This window comes from Lissotriton helveticus, chromosome 1_1 (genome assembly GCF_964261635.1).
Source record: "Lissotriton helveticus chromosome 1_1, aLisHel1.1, whole genome shotgun sequence".
Taxonomy (NCBI): domain Eukaryota; kingdom Metazoa; phylum Chordata; class Amphibia; order Caudata; family Salamandridae; genus Lissotriton; species Lissotriton helveticus.
This window is the reverse complement of record NC_136057.1, coordinates 1,622,578,881-1,622,592,882: the sequence shown is the minus strand read 5'-3', so window position 1 is coordinate 1,622,592,882 and position 14,002 is coordinate 1,622,578,881.

Sequence of the window (14,002 nt, the reverse complement as noted above, 5' to 3'; positions counted from 1 at the left end):
CTGTTCATATTCCTTTCATGCGCTGCCCTAAGCCATGCCTCAAGGGCTTCAAACTGGGTTGGTCTAGGCAAGGGTCTCTTTGAGGTCATGACTGATTTCAATCGATGTAACACCTCTAATCTGAACGTCCCGTACTTCGGGAACGTCAGTTCCTCATTTCCTTCAGTAATCTTACTCCACTCTGATATCCAAAGGATCGTATGCAACCCAACATTTACTGCCATATAACGAGCTGGCGTACCCTCCGGCGGGGCTTCTTCCCCTTCATACGATCCTCGCCTCTCTTTCTTAAACAGTGCTTTCAACCATTTAAAACACTTCATAATTATGCGCACAAAATCCAGCCTCGCTACTCTGTTTACTTCCTGATGACAATCCACCAATCCTGTCGCGGCTTTGCTAGCTTGGCCTATCACAGCGCGGTCTTTCTCCTGTTGGCCAATCACGTCGCGACCCTGTATGACGTGTTCGCTAGCTGGCCTATCACAGCGCGGTCTTTCTCCTGTCAGCCAATCGCTGCGCGACACCACCTGACGTCTCTTTTCTCCGCTTCGCAGCAGCACCCCTCCTTTCTCAACTCGTCTCCCGGTTATGCATGCGTCCCATTCATACACTGAAAAATGACTACTTCCGACCAAGCGGTCACTTCTCTCGACTGTACGTCCACAGTCTATCTGTAATTGTCAACACAACTGACGAGATGTCTATCGTCTTTCTGATAGGTTACTTACACACACAGTAACTTCCGACCAGCGTCCGTTACTCACGCACTCACTCTTACGTTCCCCCTATCTCGGTCTCTCGGGTGATCAATGGTACCTCATGACCCCCTTCACACTAGTTGACAATTACTCTGGGTGTCCGATACACCCGAACCACTTAAGCTCTCCTTGAACTTAAGATTTCCACCGGTTGCGCGCGCTCACAACCTGTTCCACAGTCACTCTACAGACATTCAACTCCGCCAGACATTACAACATAGATACAATACAAAACACCGCAATCTAACACGCATAACCCTTTATACTCACTCTCTCTGATACTGCTGCTTTTTCTGTCTCACGTCATCCGGATCTTCATCTGCGGGCTGTTCTTCCGATCATCGATTTCTAGGGGCCTTGGGGTAAGCTAACCTGGCCTAGGTCACCGTCCTCAAGAAGGCAACCATCCTCTATAGCTACCAACTGAAAGGGCGAGATTTTGATCGATACCTTATATCTATTGATCCAAACCTCGATCTGGTCGACTGAACCTTTATTGCCTGTCTTGGAAGGAAACAGTACACCTATCTGCAAATTAGTTCACCCAAGAAAGGACTCTACTCTCAAAGATCACGGACAACTTCTAGGTTTCAAAAGTTTATTGTAAAGATATAATGAGCTGCAAATACAAGCATCTCAGAATGAGATTCACGAGATACACAGGTCCAATTACATACATGTGCTCTCGAAAAGCCCTCAGACGAGCAACAGAAATCACTAACACAAGTTCTAAAAATAGCAAAGCTATCAGCATAGACGCATATCTCTCCTTCATTTAGGTTGGAGGAAAACAAACACAGGTTAGGCGTCCCTACCCTGTTCTAGATGGTATCCCTACTTAACCAAATCCCAACCTAACAAAGGTGTCAGCAATGAATGACCCCCAAGGGAAGTCACCCACTCTAAGTCTCTTGGTGAAAACCTAAAGTTCTCCAGTCATGACCCCTCACTGCCTACCCATCCGCTCTCTAAAGGGTCCTCAGGTCTCTGCTCTAACTCCACCCAGGGGTGCTGTCCCTAATACAAAACAGTCAACAACATTTGAGACGCCCCTTGCGAAACGCCTCTCACGTGGTGCAACTTCAGGCTTTTTCCATGATGCTTTGTATTGGGCCTCAGACGTTAGAGTTGACCTTGCTTCTCAGTCTCTTCTCCGGCCCGCTGATACCCCTTAAACATTCCAGAACCCTCCTCCATGTCTGGGCCGTCTACTGAACAGACCTCTATTCATTCACTTATAATTGGATCCCCCCTTTCCTGTTGCAGACAGATATCTGCCGCCAAGAACCCAACTCTCATAGACTTCTAAAAAGGCTTGCAACATTTCTCAGCCCAGACATGTACGTGTAAATCACTGCTAAAACATTTCAGGCCTACAATATTTCACATTATGATTATAGCATTCAATTTCTTCATTTAATTAAAGCATGTTAAACTCTTATTCTATTATTTAGAAAACATTACTCTAAATCATGGCCCATTAATGCAATGACCAAAAAACGTTAAACAATCTGTGTCGTGAAAAGAAACACCTTCCCTTTTAGCTCCAGCTCTGGCCCTGAGGCCTACCACGTTCTGCGTTTTACCACAGACCATCTTATATGTTAACAGCTACACGACATAGATTCAAAATAATCACGTCTAATAAAATCATATAATGTCACACATTTCTGTATTAGTTCCACTTCTACTTAAATCTCTATATTAGCTATACATTTAGAATATAATTTCAGATACTATTAGCACTCATGGCATTTCTCATCATGACTTGTGCTTACTATAGGTAAGTGTGATGTACTCATACATTTATATCAGTTTGCGCTCTCTCAGTTGCTTTTGGGGTCTCACAGGAGTTGGGTACTTGTGATCTTAAGTTGAATTGATCCCTTGGTTGGTCCTTCTTTTGTTGTAGGATCTCTTGACTGCATTGGTCCTCTACTAATCTCTTGATACTTCACCTGTGCATTCCCTCATTGTGACCTTGTCTATTTGGTTAAGTTGCGCACTTTGGTGACGTTGTGGGCTCTAATCTTGCATCTTTGCTTAACTAAAAGTGCTCACCTTGCCTCAATTCTCATGCCTCCTGAGTTCGAAGCATTTAGAATTGCTGTGACGCATGGCTGAATTTAGACCAGTGGTGGCATGTGGTCATCGCCGGCACATATTTTTGGGGACCAAGCTTATTTTTTAATCATCGGGCTATGCACAAGAGAAAAAGAGAGGAATAAAATGAAGGTGAAAGAAAAACCTAAGAAAACAGTGACAAAGGGATAAGGCATGGAAGAAAAGAACCTGCAGTCGTGGGTGAGACAGGAACTGTAGGGTGGTAGTAGAAGAAGACTTGAGAGGGGAACCTCTACTGATCTGCCCACGCTCCTTCTGGGTGTTTGCTGCCAGTTTTCTTTGCTATCGGAACCCCCTGCCTGCCTCCCGCCATCCCGCTGGTTTCACCATCCTGCCAGCGCGACCGCTGAGTGGTGCGCGGGCTGAGGGCCACAACTCCCAGCAACCCTTGGGGCTCACGCATCACCCGACCACGCCATGAGGCGCATAAAAGCGGTGTAAGCCCCTGCCGAGTGGGGAACCTCTACTGACCTGCCCACGCTCCTTCTGGGTGTTTGCTGCCAGTTTTCTTTGCTATCGGAACCCCCTGCCTGCCTCCCGCCATCCCGCTGGTTTCACCATCCTGCCAGCGCGACCGCTGAGTGGTGTGCGGGCTGAGGGCCACAACTCCCAGCAACCCTTGGGGCTCACGCATCACCCGACCACGCCAGGAGGCGCATAAAAGCGGTGTAAGCCCCTGCCGAGTGGGGAACCTCTACTGATCTGCCCACGCTCCTTCTGGGTGTTTGCTGCCAGTTTTCTTTGCTATCGGAACCCCCTGCCGGCCTCCCGCCATCCCGCTGGTTTCACCATCCTGCCAGCGCGACCGCTGAGTGGTGCGCGGGCTGAGGGCCACAACTCCCAGCAACCCTTGGGGCTCACGCATCACCCGACCACGCCAGGAGGCGCATAAAAGCGGTGTAAGCCCCTGCCGAGTGGGGAACCTCTACTGATCTGCCCACGCTCCTTCTGGGTGTTTGCTGCCAGTTTTCTTTGCTATCGGAACCCCCTGCCTGCCCCCCGCCGTCCCGCTGGTTTCACCATCATGCCAGCGCAACCGCTGAGTGGAGTGCGGGCTGGGGACCACAACTCCCAGCAACCCTTGGGGCTCACGCATCACCCGACCGCGCCAGGAGGTGCATAATAGTGGTGTAAGCCCCTGCCGAGTGGAAAACCTCTACTGATCTGCCCACGCTGCTTTTGGTTGTTTGCTGCCAGTTTTCTTTGCTATCGGAACCCCCTGCCTGCCTCCCGCCGTCCCGCTGGTTTCACCATCCTGCCAGTGCGACCGCTGAGTGGAGCGCGGGCTGGGGACCACAACTCCTAGCAACCCTTGGGGCTCACGCATCACCCGACCGCGCCAGGAGGCTCATAAAAGCGGTGTAAGCCCCTGCCGAGTGGGGAACCTCTACTGATCTGCCCACGCTCCTTCTGGGTGTTTGCTGCCAGTTTTCTTTGCTATCGGAAGCCCCTGCCTGCCTCCCGCCGTCCCTCTGGTTTCACCATCTTGCCAGCGCGACCGCTGAGTGGAGCGCGGGCTGGGGACCACAACTCCCAGCAACCCTAGGGGCTCACGCATTACCCGACCACGCCAGGAGGCGCATAAAAGTGGTGTAAGCCCCGCCTCGTGGGACGCCGGGCGAAGCCCGGGAAAAGGGTGGGCCCTCTTAGGCCCTCAGAGGCCTGAGGAGTCTGGTCTGGGCCACGTCTTTTGGGTGTTCCAGCAAGATACTGTCTAAGGTAAAATTATCAAATCATTCCAGCTGAACTGTGTGTGAATAAATTGCGGTCTAATATTGATCTGATCTAAACACCTAGTGGAATTATGGTAAAAAAAAACACCAATGTCTACCCGATCCACGACAAGGAAATTAGCCCAGGCAACAACCCCACTTCCAACTTTAACTGCTATCGATAGAATGCTACAACAAACAATTGGGGTTGTTGTCACGGCTAAAGAAAACACCGAAAGACGCCTCTCATTACCACCGAGTATGTGCCTGATAACTCATTCCACGCAAGGAGCCAACATACCTGTAAATACATCTACAACAACAGCTATGTCACAGGACTCAATTTTATTGCACTCTTACGCGGACTTACCTGGAAATGGTCAGACTCACGATGATGTATTACAACAGTCACCATCCACTGTGTTTGCTTCTCGGGAAAATAGGCTGTCACTAACTCCAAATCTACAGCCGAATGAGACCCCTCCCCCCCCTACAGTGATTGATGTGTCTAGCATTAGAGTTGAGATAGACGACTGTGATAATAACAATATCAACTTAATAGATGAGACAGCCAACACGAGCCTATCACATAATACGAGTGATCATGGATCCGGTCGGCCCAAATATAAATCTGCAACCAACGGGAAACTGATAACTGCAAATAGACCTGGTAGGATACACAGAAGGAAAAAGAAGAGATTAATCCAAACTACCCTGATACAAGGGGGGAAGGAAAACACATTGCAGCAGAGTAGAAATGTAAAATCAAATGAAAACCATGGCATCGTCCAACAAAACTCACCCCCTATTACCATGGAGGGCCTTATATTACAGCTAGAGCACATGGTAAAATCCCACATAACACCAATGGCTGAAAGACTGAGGGTCCTAACGGATAAGGTTGAACATTTAGAAAAGCTGGGAATAGCTAATTTAGATCTGCTAGAACATCTTAGTACACAGACTAAGCAACCCACAACCAATGCCCCAAAGGTTAATTCTAAGACCACCTCGACAGGCAGTGAAACGAGAGTAGTCAGTCTTCCGCCCACGACAAATGTAACTATCACCCGATAAAACTACCTATCAATACCCCTAATATTACAACGGGGCAGAAATCTGATGTGGGGCAAAGGGTGAAAGGGAGTTCAGTACCCAACAGTATGGACAGGGCAACACCTGTCCGAAACATCAACAACATTATTCCTGCAATGATAAACTTACCACCGGAAAGCAGCGCGTACGTAGCTATTCTTGCTAACGTACCAAAGCTTAAGCCAACCCAATTTGAAAATCATCAAACCCTTAAAAACAAAACACTGCATTGGCTTGCCCAAAATTGTGGGTTTCCAATGCGTGGGGCAAATCAGATTATCTCAACACAGAGAGTAGGATGGTTAGGACCCAGCAAAAAGGAGATACATGGAGACTGTATAGTTATAAATTTTAGGACCCCTGACTGGGCTAGAGACTCGATTTTAAATGCACCCGTACCGTCTAAACGTGAATACAATACAACTCTACTCCCTTTAGATTACTTCTATAGGGGACAGTCAGGGAAATACGCTACAGTTCGGATTACTGACCATCATAGAGCTGTTCATTCTAACCAATATAATACAGTTTATGATCCAGCCCCACTTTATAACTCATGGGACAACTTTGCAATCCCGACTCACAACAGATTCCAGGTGTTTGGCTCACTAGATGAAAATGGGTGACAGAGGGAACAAACTACATCACCTCATCCTGAAGTAACTGTATCTAGGGGAATGGCTGAAACTAATCAAGGGTTGCTAGGTACAAATAGGGAAGCAGGGGATACCGTAGTAAGGTCAGCAAGTAATGACCAGTATAAAATTGACAAAACAGCTCAGCCAGACGTAATCCCTGTTTTAGACATAACACTGGGTGAGAGCCTACAGAGACCAGAAATGGTTGTATCTCACGATACCACCTATGACAATACTGCCGAAGGTCTTATGGTTATTACATGGAATGTAGCGGGAATCTCTGCCAAAATAACTACGCTCTTCTGGAACAGTTTTATCACACATGGATATGACATAATTTGTCTCCAGGAGACGTGGCATAGAGCCCAAATACAAGTTGAAGGATACACATCATATAGCGTGGATGCAACAGCTCCTCTAGCAGGAAGAGCAAAAGGCAGTCTATTGACTCTGGTATCAACCACTCTAACTGAGTTTAGTCTTGGCAGCTATGTGGAGGTGGCCCCGTACGCACTGATTCTGCGTCTAGTACATGGCAAAGGTAGGGACCTAGTTATAGTAAATTTTTATAATAATATTATTGGAGCTAACCGGGGCATGATTGTACTGGATATAGAGCGGGCAATAGAGGGAGTATTAAAGCTATCAAACGACCCCCCAGTCATTATATGGGCGGGAGATTTTAATATTCAAGCGTGTAGTCACGCACAGAAGGGGATCTGTGGACATCGAGGGGAGTACCATAGCGGAGGTAGTACTGTTTATAATAATTTCCCGCACACTAATTATGGAAGTGCCCTGAATAACCTAGTAGCCAAATTAGATCTTGAGTTGCTAGATTGCACAAAGAATAAAGATAACAAAGAGTGCCCGTCATTCAAAGGGAGGGATGCTCACTCTAACATCGATCACATTCTGGTGTCCAACGGATCGGCCTACTCTAACGTATGGGTAGTTGAGCAGCCAGTGAGCGATCATAACAGCATATCGCTGGTACTACCTGGCTGGGGGCCAAAATCTCGTGCCTATGGGAGACCTGTTCAAGGGATCAAAGCTGAAAGACCAAATGGCATGAGAATAAAGTGGATCAGAATTAACCCCGCCCAATTTACGATGGATGTTCTCTTAAAATGCAGAGGGGAAATAGGCTACTGTTTGGCACCCAACGTGACTCCAGGCAATTTACTAGCTAACTTTTTAAAAATAACTAAAGCGGTTGATGACTCACTTACAGCTAGGAGTCGAAAGTTGAAAAAAATCCAAGTGGTGTTGTTTGACAAACATTGTGCCTGATCATTAAATAAACTTAAATTAGCTCTTGATACCAAGCCCAGAGATTTAGTCAAAATTAGAATGGAGCGTCATAACTACAAGACTGCCCTGGCTATCAGGAAAAAATAACTCCAAAATGAGGCTTGGTCTAATTTGGATATGGCTGCAGAAACAAGAAACCACAAATTATTCTGGGAAACTGTAAACAGCCCACTTCTAAAGAATGACAACACCCCTGATATTACCTCTCATGTAAGCTGTCGCGCCTGGATTGCCCACTTTACTGGGATTTTTAATTCAGATTTTAACCTAGATGGGCCAATTTTAATCACAGATATAGCGCCTAGTTCAAAATGGCAAAAAATGCAGCTATCTGTGACTCTTATTGAGGTTACCGAGGCAATAAGAAATAGTAAAGGTGGTAACGCCCCGGGCCCAGATGGGGTGCCCATGGATTTTTATAAACATGAAATGAATTTATGTGCACCAATATTGACACAATATTTTAATGCAGCCATTGAAGACAGGCTCCCACCAACATGGGGTCAGTCCATCATTGTACCACTTCATAAGAAAGGCCCTAGGTCAGAGGCACGTAACTACCGTCCCATCTCGCTTCTGGACTCGTCAATTAAAATCCTCAGTCGAGTTCTTTTAGCAAAACTGGAAGCCTGGATTGAGAAAAATGACATCTTAACCCCAGTGCAGTACGGGTTTAGAAGGGGGATGGGAACAATGGAGCAATGCGTGAACCTGGAACTTATTATCAGCAAATACACAAAAGTTAAAGAGGGAAATTTATTTTTGTGTTATGCTGACTTAAGTTCGGCATTCGATCTGGTGGAACACTCGCTCCTAAGGACAGTCCTTCTAGATATGGGTGCCCCGACTGAAATTATCCACTTCCTGGCCAGATTGTACGAAAACCTGTCTAGCAAAGTTAGATTTGGATCTGCCGGCGAATGTACACCCTTTTTTAGAATTAATAGAGGCATTCGACAAGGATGTGTTCTTGCCCCACTTTTATTTTCTTTATTTATAAATCAGATAGACCAAATTTTAAGAGCAACCCAAGTAGATGCCCCTATTATAAATGGTAATTCCATTCCAATTATTTTATACGCGGACGACGCGGTTCTTTTATCCCGGACCCAAAATGGCCTGCAATGTTTAATTAATAAGTTTCACACTTTCACTAATAGCAGAAAGTTGATTATTAACAAAGGAAAGACCTTCATAATGTCCTGCGGTAGGAAGATAAGAAAGAGCAGGACTTTCTACCTAGATGGGGAGAAATTGGAAACCGTAAGGAAATTCTGTTATCTGGGTATTACATTCTCAGGAGATGGAAGGTGGGCTAATGAACAAGAGAGTGTCTGTTTTAAAATGGCAAGGAATACCAGTGGTGTTTTTAGATTTGCAGCGAAATTAGGGGGACGTAGAATTCAAGAGATGGTGTCCATATATAACTCGAGGTGCATAACATCAGCCCTGTACGGGGCAGGGATATGGGGATATCACACCCAGAGTGGCAACCAAATTCAGCATGAGGAGAATGCCTTCCTGAAACGACTGCTCTGTGCCCCGGCTGCGGCCTCTAATGAGCTAATACATAGAGAAGTGGGCCTAAATTATGCTAAGGACTTGATTGCCGTACGTCCTCTGGCCCTATGGCGATCAATCTGGTCAAAAGAAGAAACAAAATTCACTCAGGATGTGATTAATGACTGTTTAAAGCTCGACCACCGCGCAAATATACCTTGGTTATGTCATATTCAATCTTGGTATAAGACACTTTATGAATGCGAAATTTTTGTAGAATCTTTAGTGGGGATAGGTCTATCAAAAAAGGAGCTTAAAGTCACTTTTCTGAAACATACAAGTAGTACCAGAATGATCAAATATGTAAAACAAAACACTTTTAACTCTTATTTAGAATATAGTGTCAATGAAGGTTTTCAATCATATCTTAGTGTTGTTACTAAAAGCACTCATCACTTTGTATTATTCCGTTTACGCCTAGGAATTGTGCACCACGTAGCGGCATTCCCATTAATTAAGAAACCAGGAACATGTTTATGCCCCTGTGACAGTACATCCAAGCAGAGTAACTGTCATTTTATGTTGTTTTGTAAATTTTATACTTCTTACAGAAAATTTTACTTGAAACCCATCTTTTTAAAATATAACACGCGCAGTACCAAAACAGCGATGCAATTGATGTTTAATTTAGAGAGCCCAGATATATGTTTTTACGTGGCTACATATATTTTAAAATGTATCTTTGCACGGAAATCAATCATTGTATGAACTTAATATATGGTCCAGACTTAAATGCATTTTATTATTGCCAGTTTGCACATGTATTATTAGAAGATTTACCAATATGCACCTTAACATTGCTAATTTGCACATGTGCTGGAAAATGAGTATTTTACATAGCATTATATAATAGAACATACTATATGCACTTTATCATTGCTAGTTTGCACATGTATAATTAGATGAAGGCACTAATATGCACTTTAAATACTGCTAATTTGCACATGTGCCGGAAATTGATTGTTTCACACAGTATTGCTGGTATTTAATAAATTAGAGTCTGATGTAATTCAATGATATACATGCAATTTTATTTCTGAATTGTTGCTTCAGGGTTGTATTTATTCATACCGAATAAAGCACTTTTGAATTTGAATTTGAATTTGACTTGAGATAGAATCAAAACTAGGGAGCCCACGGTTTCTGCAATGATAGCATTCAACAGCACAGGTAGCAGACTACTGAGAAACTCTTTGTGACCCTGCCCTTATTTTATTTTTATAATATACTTATTTTACCGATTAAGCACTGGTGCAATGTGTGCCAATATTAAACTGGACCGTATGGTTTATCTTGGAAATACATTTGTATTTTATATACAAACTATCTTCTAATGCCCGCTGGAGACTGGATCGCTTTCCTGGATCTCTTGTACTTTGTGCTTTGCCATCACCTTTCCATGACAGACATTACCTCAGCTAGAATAATTTCTGTGTATTGTTTACTCTGGTAGCTTTCAGCACTGTTGCTAGTCCAATTTGGTAAAATCACGTCTTTTTAAAAAATGTTGTGTAACAACCCTGTATTTTGGGTACAGTATCTGAAATCTTAGGGTCACCTGGTGAATCATACGTGCGTTTTTTTAACATGATTCTCTTTTGGTTTACTTCAGCTTCATTTAGTCCTGAGCCCTAACTATGGTGGTGGTTTTCAGCTACAACATGAAGGGTCGGTGGAAGCATTTCAGACGAAAGGGCGACTTTTAAACTGAAAGAGATATGAATGCAAAGATATGACAAAGTTCATGTGAGCATTGAGGCATCCTAAGTGTAAGGCTACCTCCCAGATCAAGATGTATAATAGGTTCCTACTTAAATATGGGGAATCCTGATTATGGACATCCCGTAAGCAAGAGCAAAGGTGCTACTGCCCGATTAGGCCTAAAAATCTGGCTCATTAAGGTAGTAAGCATCCCTACTTCTATTCAAGTAATGTACCACCCTCTTACTGTCCACGTCTTTCTATCTCCATGTTTAGGAACGCGTGAGACCTGTTACTCCATTTTCTTATATTTGTTGAATTGGCAGATGTTTCGCCAGGAACTTAACGCAAGAGGAAGTCTCCTCTCCTGGGCAAATGCCTTGCCTTTGCCATGGGTGCGTGCCAGAAAGCTTTGCAATGCTTACATTCCAAGCTTGGGAAGTCAAACAAGGCGGCCAGGAGTCCTTCAGCAGAGAACAAAAGGAGTGTTTTCGTCAGATGTGCCAACCACATCATTAAGCGCGCCAATGCTTTTGGCCTGATGGGTGTTAATGATGTTTACTTGTTTTGCCTCATGTTTCATTTCAATAATGTTTGGAGCGGAATTTGGCTCTAGTTGAGTTCCATTAGCAGTCAAAAGCCAGGTAAAAGGCAGAGCATGCCCCATGTTGGTTGAGGTTATTTTTAGGTTTCGACCTGGCGAAAAGCTGCGCCGCGCAGCTTTTCGGCGCAGGTCGAAATCTTTTGAGTTACACTGTGTGCTTTGGTTCAGCCTCTCTCTTCCATTGGCTAGCTCCATAAATGGAGGCTAGCCATTGGAAGAGAGAGGCGTCTGTCATTCACCGAGGCGATTGGTGGGCGTTCCGTAGAATTTTTCCCTTTTGCCTACGTCATGCGGCGGTGGGCGTGTTTATTTTTATTTTTTTCTCGGCAATGCGGCCGCCATTTTTTCGTGGAGCTGGGGCGGACGGGTCGATCCTACATCCTGAAACATCAAGGGTGGTCTGCTCGTCTGTCTTGCCCAACAGCTGGAGACTTGTTCTGTCCAGAGATGCCCTTATTTTATTATGTTTTATCCTTGTCGTAGTCTGCGAAAAAAGACATATGATTTTGTGAATAGTGTTAGTTTGTGGCACTCCTGTAACCCTGTTGGGTACTGTGACATACGCGGAAGATGAGGGAGGGCGTTTTAGGTTGATTGTGCGAACTGAAGTCCTCTAATTTGACCTTTCATTTGAAAAGATGTGATGGGTTAGCGGCCGTGCTTTTTTGCCCTGCACAGCCCGTAATGCAGAGCCAGACTGATTTCCTAGAGGCTGTGTGGACTTTGATGACAGTAGGTGGCGGCAACTGGGCGGCGTAGACGTTGTTTTAGACTCTTTAAGCATGTTAAGCTGTTCAGCACAGTTGAATACTCTGTGCAACCGAACACGGAGCGACGTCACTCCTTTTATCCCTGTGGCACCTTATTTTTGCTGACGGACACACAGCGACTTAGCTTTTCTATATTGAAGCGGGGGTTTGAGCTCAATTGCGAACGCAAACAGTGCTTGGTGTAAGCATCTTTAAATTTCAGGTCATGTCTCCTATGCTTTAAACTAACTTCCTTTTAGATTTAGGCTCAGTTAAATATTTTTCTGCCTTATGGACAGACTGGAAACCCCCTTAATAGCCATTCGGTAAGTGGCCGTTGGACTACTTAATATAATAAAGATCACATGGCCTAATTCCAGGCATTTTAACAATTCTGAATGTGTTTGTTTTTCTTTACTTCCTCCATGAGAGTAGGCACTGGAGCCGCATTGCCTATTCTGCTGAGCTGTGTTTTAACTCCGTGGAGTTTGGCGAAGAAAAGTGATTTCTGCCTGTTAATATAAAGGATCTTAATTCAGGATTGACCAGATGAATTTATACAGCTGCCTAAGTCTGTAATTGCAGTGCAGAGTGCAAAGTGAGTGTGCAGAGTAGTGAGTGCAGAGTGAGTGAGCAGAGTAGTGAGTGCTGAGTGTGAGTGCTGAGTAGAGAGTGCAGAGTAGAGTGTGCAGAGTGCAAGGGAGTGCAGAGTGCAAGGGAGTGCAGAGTGCTAGGGAGTGCAATGGAGTGCAGAGTGCTAGGGAGTGCAGAGTGCTAGGGAGTGCAGAGTGCTAGGGAGTACAAGGGAGTGCAGAGTGCTAGGGAGTGCAGAGTGCTAGGGAGTGCAGAGTGCTAGTGAGTGCAGAGTGCTAGCGAGTGCTAGGGAGTGCAGAGTGCTATGGAGTGCAGAATGCTAGGGAGTGCAGAGTGCTAGAGAGTGCTAGGGAGTGCAGAGTGCTAGGGAGTGCAGAGTGCTAGGGAGTGCAGAGTGCTAGGGAGTGCAGAGTGCTAGGGAGTGCAGAGTGTTAGAGAGTGCAGAGTGTTAGAGAGTGCAGAGTGCTAGGGAGTGCAGAGTGCTAGGGAGTGCAGAGTGCTAGGGAGTGCAGAGTGCTAGGGAGTGCAGAGTGCTAGGTAGTGCAGAGTGCTAGGGAGTGCAGAGTGCTAGGGAGTACAAGGGAGTGCAGAGTGCTAGGGAGTGCAGAGTGCTAGGGAGTGCTAGGGAGTGCTAGGGAGTGCAGAGTGCTAGGGAGTGCAGAGTGCTAGGGAGTGCAGAGTGCTAGGGAGTGCTAGGGAGTGCAGAGTGCTAAGGAGTGCTAGGGAGTGCACAGTGCTAGGGAGTGCAGAGTGCTAGTGAGTACAAGGGAGTGCAGAGTGCTAGGGAGTGCAGAGTGCTAGGGAGTGCAGAGTGCTAGGGAGTGCAGAGTGCTAGGGAGTGCTAGGGAGTGCAGAGTGCTAGGGAGTGCAGAGTGCTAGGGAGTGCAGAGTGCTAGGGAGTGCAGAGTGACTGCAGAGTGCTAGGGAGTGCAGAGTGCTAGAGAGTGAAGAGTGCTAGGGAGTGCAGAGTGCTAGGGAGTGCAGAGTGCTAGGGAGTGCAGAGTGACTGCAGAATGCTAGGGAGTGCAGAGTGCTAGGGAGTGCTAGGGAGTGCAGAGTGCTAGGGAGTGCAGAGTGCTAGGGAGTGCAGAGTGCTAGGGAGTGCAGAGTGCTAGGGAGTGCAGAGTGCTAGGGAGTGCAGAGTGACTGC